At 34.3% G+C, this 10,263-nt stretch overlaps 1 long non-coding RNA gene across 2 annotated transcripts; it reads right to left on the bottom strand.

Moving 5' to 3' along the window:
• Positions 1-5,898: 5,898 nt before the first annotated feature.
• On the bottom strand, positions 5,899-10,061 carry LOC143679593 (uncharacterized). 2 transcript variants are annotated; one of them, XR_013173862.1, is made up of 2 exons: positions 9,786-10,061; positions 5,899-6,337 (listed from the first exon to the last, which is right to left on the bottom strand). It is a non-coding gene; the product is annotated as an uncharacterized LOC143679593 (long non-coding RNA). The 2 variants fall into 2 exon arrangements; XR_013173861.1 differs by having other exon boundaries at positions 9,873-10,061.
• Positions 10,062-10,263: the final 202 nt, after the last annotated feature.

Below are 10,263 nucleotides of genomic sequence, written 5' to 3'. Positions count from 1 at the left end.
AGTAACATTTCTATACACAATAGCCTAACTGAGAAGTCAGTTAAGGGGGAAAATCCATTCAAAATGGTAACTAAAAGAATCAAGTATTTAGGAATGAACTTAACTAGGGAAGTAAAGGACTTGTTCACTGAAAACATTGCAAAAAGAAATCAAAGAAGATCTAAATAGTGGAAAGACATTCCCTACTCATGGATAGTAAGGCTAAATATAGTTAAGAAGTCAATTCTACCCAAATTAATCTATAAATTCAACACAGTACCAATAAAAATTCCAACAACCTACTTTGAAGACTTGGAAAAGCTAGTTACCAAATTCATCTGGAAGGGAAAGACACCCCAAATAGCAAAAGCATCTAAAAAAAGAATGAAGTGGGATGATAAACACTCCTTGGCTTATTATAAAGCCACAGTTGTCAAAACAGCATGGTACTGGCACAAAAATAGAAGTATTGACCCACAGAATTGAATAGAGAGTGCAGAAATAGACCACCAAATCGATGGTCAACTGAATTTTGACAAGGCCCCCAATTCCTCTGAACTGGGACAAAATAGTCTTTTCAATAAATGGGCATGAAAAAAAAAATGATTGTTATGGGTGGGCAACGGTGGCTCAGTGGCAGAGTTCTCGCCTGCCATGCCAGAGACCTGGGTTCAGTTCCAAGTACCTGCCCGTGTAATAATTAAAAAAAAAATGATTGTTATGTATTTAGGCTGTTAAATTTTAACCGCAAAGAAGATAAATGAATCATACATCGACAAAGAAATGAGAAGTGACCTAATATCGTGTATTATATGTGTGTGAAACATGCATATAAATGTTTAAATATGTAATGTAATTATAAATATGTATGTGCCTAACAGCAGAGATCAATGTTTTTGGAGTAAAATCTTAGAAAAAGGAGACTAGAAATTCCATATTATCATTGTAGGTTTTAAATCACTTTTCTCAATAACTGGTTGAACACCTGGAAAAATAATCAGTCACTATAATTACAGAAAACATGAAACACACTATCACTTAAACTAATATACATTTCTAGGTAACTTCACTGCAAAACTGCAAAATATACATTATTTTCAAGTGCAGCTGGAACTCACCAATAGAGACTACATACATCCACGGCCATAACACAAGCGTCAACAGATTTCAAAAAAAGCTGAAATATTGCAGACAACTGCCTCTGATTTCAAAAGAATCGAATTAAATTCAACCACAAAAAGAAATATCCCCCAATCCAGCAATAAGATATTTAGTTGTAAAAGCCAAAAAATGCAACAAAGTGGGGATTACAAACATTTCAACTGTATTAAATAAAAGACATTAGAAAATTTGAGATGTAACTAAGGCAATGTTTAGAGGGCAATGTATAGCTATAAATGTGCATGTTATAAAACAAGAAATATTTATAATTAGGGATCTAAATTTCTAACTTAGGAAGCTAGAAAAATTGAGCAATTAAAGTTAGTATAGAAGTTGACATTAAAAAGAAGAAACAAATCAATGAAATAACAGATTAACAAATTTTGTTATATTGTGCTTTCATCTTATTTTATTTCAAGATATTTTCTACTTTATTTTGAGTTTTTTATTTTATGCATGAGTTATTTAGAAGTACATTGTATAATTGCCAAATAATTGGGGACTTCCAGATATGTGTTTGTCATTTATTTCTAAATTTTATTTTTGTCACAACACACTTTGTATGATTTTGATTATTTTAAATATATTGAGACTTGTTTTTTGGCTCAGTGTTTGTTCTATCATGATGAATGGCTCATATGCTCTTGAGAGAATGTGTTGTCTCCTCTTGTTGGGTGGAGTGTTCCATAAATATTGATCATGTCAAGTCAAGTAAGTTGATAGCAAAATTTTCTCCATGCTTACTGGTTTTCTGCCTATTTTTCTATCAACTACTAGAAGAAACTCTACCTATATTTTATTTTCTATGTACCCTTTATATTCTATCAGTTTTTGTTTCAGGTGTTTTGAGTCTATGTTATTAGTTCCATATAAATGGTATTTCATCCTTATGAATTGATTGATCTCTTTATAATTACAAAATATCAATTTTTATCCCTCTAATATTTCTTTTCTTAAATCTACTTCATCTGATATGTATATGACCACTCCAGCTTTCTCTTGGTTAGTGTTTACATGGTAGAACTTTGCCCATTACTTTACTCTTTACCTATGCTTTTATATTTAAAATGTGAATGTGCTTTTTGTAGTCAGCATATTGTTATTGTCAGCTTTTGCTCTTTTATCCACTCTGAAGATCTCTGCGCTTTGTCATATTTTGACCATTTACATTTAAGGTAATTGTCAATATGGTTAAATTAAATTTATAATCTTGCAATTTATTTTCTACGAGTCTCATCATTCTTTGTGCCTTTATTCCTCTGTTCCTATTTCTTCAGTACTTTCTGTACTTCATTTTATTAGCTTTTTAGTTCCTTGATTAAGTTGGTTTCATCCTACAAAAGCAACTAGCTTGCTATAATCTACCTTCATATACTATTATATCATATCACATCTAATTAACTTCTACATATTTAATGAAAAACATTTTTTATTCATGTTTTAAAGAGTCATTTATATTAAAACATATTATAAACACATTTTGTACTATCCCACATGAATCCAACATTTGTCCCTCGTCATTCTATTGAGCAGATCCATGTTTTGGTTGCTTTTGTGCTGTAATCTGAAATTACTGCAGGGGATTTGACTTACTTGTCCAGAGCTGTATAAAAACACATGTAGACAGGTATTTCCTTTTTTGCTTTTTAAAAAATATACCTTAAGTATGTGCATTGTTCCCCAAGCAGTAATGCCTCTGTGATACTTGGTACTTAGTTACGGTTGCAAGCAGACCGAATTTTTAATGCGTAGAAACAAGGCATGGTAGAGATGTGCTACACGTTGAGTGAGTTAAGTGCCCCAGACATTTGCTTCAAAGATAATGTCTTGAGGCCTAATGAATGGAGGTGGCTGAAGGATGAACTGACTGAGAAGTAGATTGGTGAACAATGATGTATACATATGATCAAATATTGTGCTGCTACAAAAAGGACCGAAGTCATGAGGCATGCAACATTGTGAATGAACCTGTGGGATATTTGGTGAGGCAAAATAAGCCAGAAACAAAAGAGCAATTATTGTATGGTCTACTTCAGAAAATGTTTATAAGGAAACAGGGGCCTAGATTATAAACTCTTATAGCAGTCATGTTTAGTCTGGACTGGTAATTATTTCTGGATTTTTTGAAAGACTGTTTTATACATGTGTAATTTAGTACTTAGAGATGAGATTGAAGCCAATCACATTGAGATTAAGGTAATTAAGTACACAGGGGTGTGGAAGACATGGTCTATATTGTAGAGCCTCATCTACTCTCTTTGAGAAAAGAGGAAGAAAGGTTTATTTTGTCCAGAAGCTAAATTTTCTATAGCACATAATCGAACTCAAACTGTCTGGATAGACCATTTAAACAATCCAAACACAGGGAGCCCAGAATAAGAATGAGGGCCTTTAACCCGATAGAGCTTAATGCAATGCCTGGATACATCTGAGAGTATAGAGGGATGGGAGAAAAAATATGGAAATATTAACTTTACGATCAGGAAAACCCTTGGTAATGTATCAAGCTTTAGGGACACCCTATCAATAGGCCAAGCCCTTGATCTTGAGGCTTGCTCTCGTGAAGCTTATGTGTGTAGCAGAAAAGCTTAGCCTACCTATAGGCATGCCTAAGAGTTACTTCTTTAGGACCTCTTTTGTTGCTCAGACATGACTTTACTCTTTCTAAGCCCAACTCTGCAAGTGAAATCATTGCCCTCTCCCCTACATGGAACATGACATCCAGGGGTGAAAGTCTCCCTGGTGGGGTGGGAGATGACTCCCAGGGATGAGCCTGGCCCTGGCACTGTCTTGAAAAAGTTAACAAATGAGGTATCAGTGGCTATGCCAGTTTGGAAGGACTATGTGCCCTAGAAAAGCCATGTTTTAATCCTGATCCATCACATGGAGTCAGGCTTTTTTTTTTTTAAACCTTATTCAGTACTATATGTTGGAAACTTGATTAGTTTATCTCTATGAAGCTGTGACTCACCTAATTGTGGGTATTAACTTTTTTTTTTTTTTTTTTTTTTGGCATGTATAGGATCCAGGAATCGAACCAGGGGTATTAACTTTTGAATAGCGGGAGATGTGACTTCTCCCTTTGCAGATGATTCTTAGTTTACTGGAATCCTATAAAAGAGGAAGCTTTGGAGAAAGTTTCAGACTGATGAGAGACAGAGCCCATGCAACCAGAAACCTTGGAGATAAGGAGGAATATGTCCCCGGGAGAGCTTCATGAAACAAGAAGCTTGGAGAGAAAGCTAGCAGACATCGCCGTGTTTGCCATGTGCCGTTTCCATTGAGAGAAAAAACCTGAACTTTATCAACATTGCTTGAGTGAAGGTAACCTCTTATTGGTGCCTAACTTTGGACATTTTTATAGACTTGCTTTTATTAGGAAAGCTAGAACTTCCAGATGGGTTTCTGGACCAGATATGTCCTGAAATGTAAATGTTCCAGCCTCTCCAGAACATCAGCTAGTTCCATCCCCTTATTCCATATTATCAAAATCTCCTTACAATGTGAAAATTTTAGAATGGGAATAGCCCAAGCACCAATTAAGAGTGGGGAAAAGATCAAAGGCGATGATGGAGTTACACAGAGAATGTAGGTTTAACAAATAAGTATGTTTCCTGAATCCTATATTAATATTTCTTTTAGTCTCCAGTATCTTAGAGCAGCTAGAAGTAAAATCCTAAAATTGTGGGATTGTAACCCATACCAAACTCTGAAATTTGTTCTACAACTAATTATTGCAATGAGCTCTGAAATTTATTGCTTTTTTGTATATATGTTACTTTTCACAAAAACGAAATAAAAAGTCGATTATGATGATAAAATGTGTGTATATATATTCATTCCAGCCTCCAGTGTTCTGGAGCAGCTAGAAGGAAAAACCTGAGATGATGGAATGGTAGTCCATGACAAACTCTGGGATCTGTGCTGTAACTACTTTGAAAATCATTGCTTTTTTCTTTCTTTGCTGTGTATATACGTTTTATTATACAATTTTGAAAGTTCAAAAAAAAGATAATGTCTAATCTGCTTTATCTATTTGAAAGACTCTAGTAGTAAAAGCTACCTTGAAAAATCCAAAGTATGTTCACTGAGAAATTATGGTTATGGCTGATAATCAAATTATCATGAATATTTTTCTGGCTTTAGTGTAATTGCAACCATGATATTAGTTTCTGCAATTCATTTTAATTGAATAAATATTTTGTAAAAGTATTAGCATTTACCTCTCAGAAAGTTTGTTACTTTTTAGCATTTAATCAAAATAATGAATCCCGGTCATATATGTTACTACAGGTAGAATTTTTTTTCTGCTAGCTGAAGTGAGGACAGATTTTTTAGGAGCTAGTAAGTGGTAATCATTATGCTTAACTGTTAGGATAAGCTGGTAGAGCTGTCCTTCATAATTTGTTCAAACATCTGGCTACCACTTCTAAATAGGTTTGGGAAGAACATATGGTCCTCATTTAAAACATTGCAAATATCATCATGATGGAGACTGAAATGTTAAGAAAAACCAATGCTGTTTTGATTATAATCTCAGACAAAAAAAAAAAAATCCTGCTTGCTAAGCTAAGAATTCCAGTGTCCTGTTAGAGAATTGTCTATTGTGTTGTGTTGTTTCATTGTTCCTTTGAGTTTGCTTTGAAGAATAGACAACACAAAATGATAACTGTTGTCTTTTTCTTTTTCCAATTAAAATTATAACTAAAAATAGGAAAGGGAAAGAAAACATACTGAAAAATTTATAAACTGATGAGCTTTTACTTTTATGTCATGTTTTATTTGGAATTTCAACCTTACAGTTGGTGCCATAATCCTATTGATTAAGAATAAATGTGTTTGTGTTTTTCCAATTAGATTGCAATTAAATAGCCACCTTTTATCACTTTGAAACAGATGAAATGGTTCTAGTAGGAGCTGTGAGGTTAATCCAGCTGCTTGAAATGTGTGATGCATTTGACCATTTGCCAAAAAAAGTCTGTGGGTACATAAGCCAGCTGGCGTAAGTCTGGATGGCAGGGTTCTCTCAGCTGATTAGGATTGTGGCTGAAGACACTTTTACAAAATCCACTTTCAAAATGCCAGGCAATGACAAATGCAATTACATTGGCCACCCGATCCTTTCACCATTCAATGATCATCTTCAGAAATTGTTTTCTTCTTGAAATATCTCTTCTGATTCATGTTACCTGAATCCCTAAAACAAGGCATTTATTTAGATGAAAAAATTAAAACATCCTCAAGAGGGAAGGTAAAACATCAACACTATATTTTATCAGTTAAGGAGCTTAGCATTGTGATTTTGTCATATCTCCTACCTAAAAATAAGGGACATTAATTTTAAGTAAATGATACCCATGAAGATATTCATGTCAAAAAGTTATTAATTCTCTGTATCAATTTTATAATATTATTTTAAATATAGAGACCAAAGCTAGTCAGAGTTACTTAATATTTTTTTATTTCCCCATCATCACAGTTACTATGTTGCAATTATTTTATTAGACTAAAAACCCAAGTTCTCAACCATAAAGACAATCATGAATTACTTTAATAAACCAGCTCATTTGCACATGCATTTATGTGTGTCCATGATGGGTGTATGTGTGTGTCCATGTATGTGCCTGTGTGTGTATCCAGGTGTGAGTGTGTGTCATCTGTATGTGTCTGTGTGTACACACGTGGGTGTGTGTGTCCACCAGGTGTCAGTGTGAGGCTTGACTCTTGACGTCCCGTGTCACACTCTCCCTTTGATTTTTTTCCCCACCTGGTGCTTGCTACAACAACATGTCTAACTAGCCATTTGAGTTATCTGAGAAGCTGTCAAAAGGCTGGAAAGATTTGGGAAGATTTCAAAAACCTGGCTGAGCCTGCCTTGTCAAGAATAACACTATGTGACACTTTTATTTCTATCCCAAGCCTCAGATGTTTGATTTTTTTTCCCCCTCACTGCTGAAATGGGGACAATAAAAAGCCTAGGGGGAGTTAGGATACTTTGAATATAAAAAATATTGTAGAAAGTTTCAACTTTCACTGGATTTTATCTTTTCAAATTTTAAGGTGATAGAAGGGAAACTGATTTTACTATAAACCAATTGAAAGAGAAATCTTTGAAAGGCACCTGGCTTTTTTAGTAGTTCACTTTTGTCTACTATACTTGTATTTCTATTATTTTAATAGGCAAAACAGTTTAAAAATCAAAATTTAATAGGCAATACAGTTTAAAAATTCCTATAAGTGGCATGATTGTGTCAAACGTAAAAAGAGAGACGTCTTTGCCCCCGTCTCATGTTTGCCCCGTTTGGGTTCTCAGTCTCCATTCCCATAGCTAAACACTGTTGTGTGTACAAGCTATTTGTGTTCCCTTCCTAGGGTTGCCAGACTTAATAATTAAAAAGTTCAGGACTCCTGAATTATGTCTAAAATTCACATAAACTGATTATTTTTTAGTATAAGCATTCTCCAACCGTTGCATAGAATATGTTTATGCTAAAATATTCATTGTTCAACTGCAATTCCACTTAAGTGGGTGCTCTGTAAATTATCTGGCAGCATAATCCTTTGAGAAAATTTTGTGCCAATGCAAGAAATACGTGTGCACCTTCTTTTATTGTCCACCACTCTCCTATTACATAAATAACATCACACTATATGTATTATTCTGTACCTTTTTTGCTTATTTTGTTTTTTAACTCAATTAGACCCTTTAGGGATGACTGCACTTCAAAACTAAACCAATTTCTCTTTGTTCACCATAATTTATTAGGCAGGCTCCTCACAATGTACTTGTAGTTGATTTCTATATTTCCATATTTTGCTCTTACAATGCTGCAATGAATAATCTTATATACATATTTTAGATTTAATACAACAGTGTCACATGTATGCAAGTATATCTGTAATAAATTCCTATAAGTGGCATGATGTTACCAAATTTCTTTTCTTAATAGTGATACTAATTTGCAATCAAATCAGCAATGTGTAAGTGTTTATTTCCATAAACATAGTTTATGTTACCAAACTTTTGGAATTTGCCACCAATCTAATAGATGAAAAATCTTATCTTGATGTACTTTTTCTTTGCGTTTCTCTTTCAATGAGCAAGGTTGAGAATTATTTTCATATGTTCATCAGCTATTTATATTTCTATCTTGAATTGTCTAATCATATCCATTGTCCATGGTTGTACTATGTTTTAATAAATTTTCCTCAATTTTTGAGATCTTTTTGTATTGAAGATATTAGCCTTCGACTGTAATATAAGTGGCAAGTATGTTTCTGAGTTTTTCATCTACTAGACTTTTTTTGTGAGTTTTTTAAAAATGGATTCAGCTTTATTACTTTTTTAGTTTATGGCTTTTGACTAACAGTGATAAAGACCTTCCCAACTCTGAAGTGATGAAAGAATTCACTCCTTTATTGTACTGTGATAGTTTGATTTTTTGTTTGTTTTACAATTAAATCTCTGATCCATCCAAGTGCCTCTTGGTGTTTGTTGTGGTCTACGAGTACAGTCGTTTTTGTACAGTAAATTCCCTCGTGTATTTGAGTCTATTTCAATACTTTTTAAACTACTCCTTTAGCATTTATCTGTCTAGGCAACAGCATTAGACTGAATTAATTATGAAGCTTTTAGAGTCTGCTAAGATAACAGAAATAGGTCTTCCTTCTTAGAGTTTGCCTGTTTCATTCTTGCTTATTTTCTTTACAAATTTTAGAATCGGCTTGGCAAATTCCAAAAGCTAACTAATGATATTTTTCTTGGGGTTGCACTAAATTCATGCATTTATTTAGATAATGGGCATATTATGATGTTGGGATTTCCTATCCAAAGCCATGATGTACCTTGCCATTTATTCAGTCTAATTTTTTGTGTGTGCCAAGCGAATTTTAAATACTTATTCCTATGGATTTTGCATATTTTATAGTAAAAAGATTATAGGTATCTTATGGAGTTTATTGTGATACCAATAGTTTCTTCACTTTCCCCATATCTTCTACATAGCTACATACTTGTAAAAGCTATTTGATTATATCATGTGTAATTACTCCATTCTTTCAATCCTTCACATCACTAATATATCTCTGATCTACTGCCTTGGAAAGTATGTTCAATACAATTTTGAATTGCAGTGGAGAAATTTGAATTTCTTGCTTTTATCCTGACACAAGCAGGAATATGTCCAGCATTTTCCCATTAAATGAAATGCTGATTTTGGTTTGTTTGTTTTGTTGTGGCAGGTTTACATATATTTAATTATCTTAAAGAAGAATTCATGCTTTAATAAAATAAGGAATGGATACTGAATTTTGTCAAATGCCTTTTAAGCATCAGTGGAGCTGATCATAGTTTTCTTAGCTCCATTAATATGCTAAACTGTATTAATAAATTTCCTGAGGGTTATTTAGGAAATATTTTTTAAAAAACATTTATAAGAGGTACAGCTGCTTGTTTTCTGATTTTGGCATTAATTTCTGGCTTTGTTCTGTCCTGTTATGTGCTCAGTTTCTGTGCATTTTCCAGCAGCTGTTGTATTCCCTATTTTGAAAGTATATATAAATAGACACTATGTGAGTTTCCTGTTGCTGAGTAACAAATTACTACAAACTTAGTGGTTTAAAAGAACTCATGATTGTTATCTCACAGTTTTCATGGATTGAGGGTCCCAGCACAACTGAGCTGGGTCCCCTGCCGAAGATTCACGAGGATGTAATAAAGGTGTCTGTCTTACTGTGCGCTCCTTTGGAGGCTTTACTTGGGGAAGAATCCACATCCAAACTATTCAGGCTGTTGGCAGAATTCATTTGCTCGAGGTTGCAGGAGTGAGGGTCCTTGCTTTCTTCTGGCTGTCAGCCGGGGGCTGCCCTCAGGTCGCAAACGCCACCCACAGGTCCTTGCCACAGGTCCCATCCACATCACTGCTTACGTCATTCTCCAACCCAGCACGTGGAATCTCTGACTCCAGTGTCTGAAGACAGAGTCTCATGTATCATAATGTAATCAAGAAAGGGACATCCCTGCATCTTTGCCATATTCTATTTGTTAAAGGCAAGTCACTGAATCTTTCTGTACCCAGGGCAGGAGGCAGGTATTTGGGGGACTATTTTACAGGGTCCTCTGTA

This window comes from Tamandua tetradactyla, chromosome 4, assembly GCF_023851605.1.
Source record: "Tamandua tetradactyla isolate mTamTet1 chromosome 4, mTamTet1.pri, whole genome shotgun sequence".
NCBI lineage: Eukaryota > Metazoa > Chordata > Mammalia > Pilosa > Myrmecophagidae > Tamandua > Tamandua tetradactyla.
Note: the sequence above shows the minus strand (reverse complement) of the source record. Positions and strands in the feature narration are given on the sequence as shown.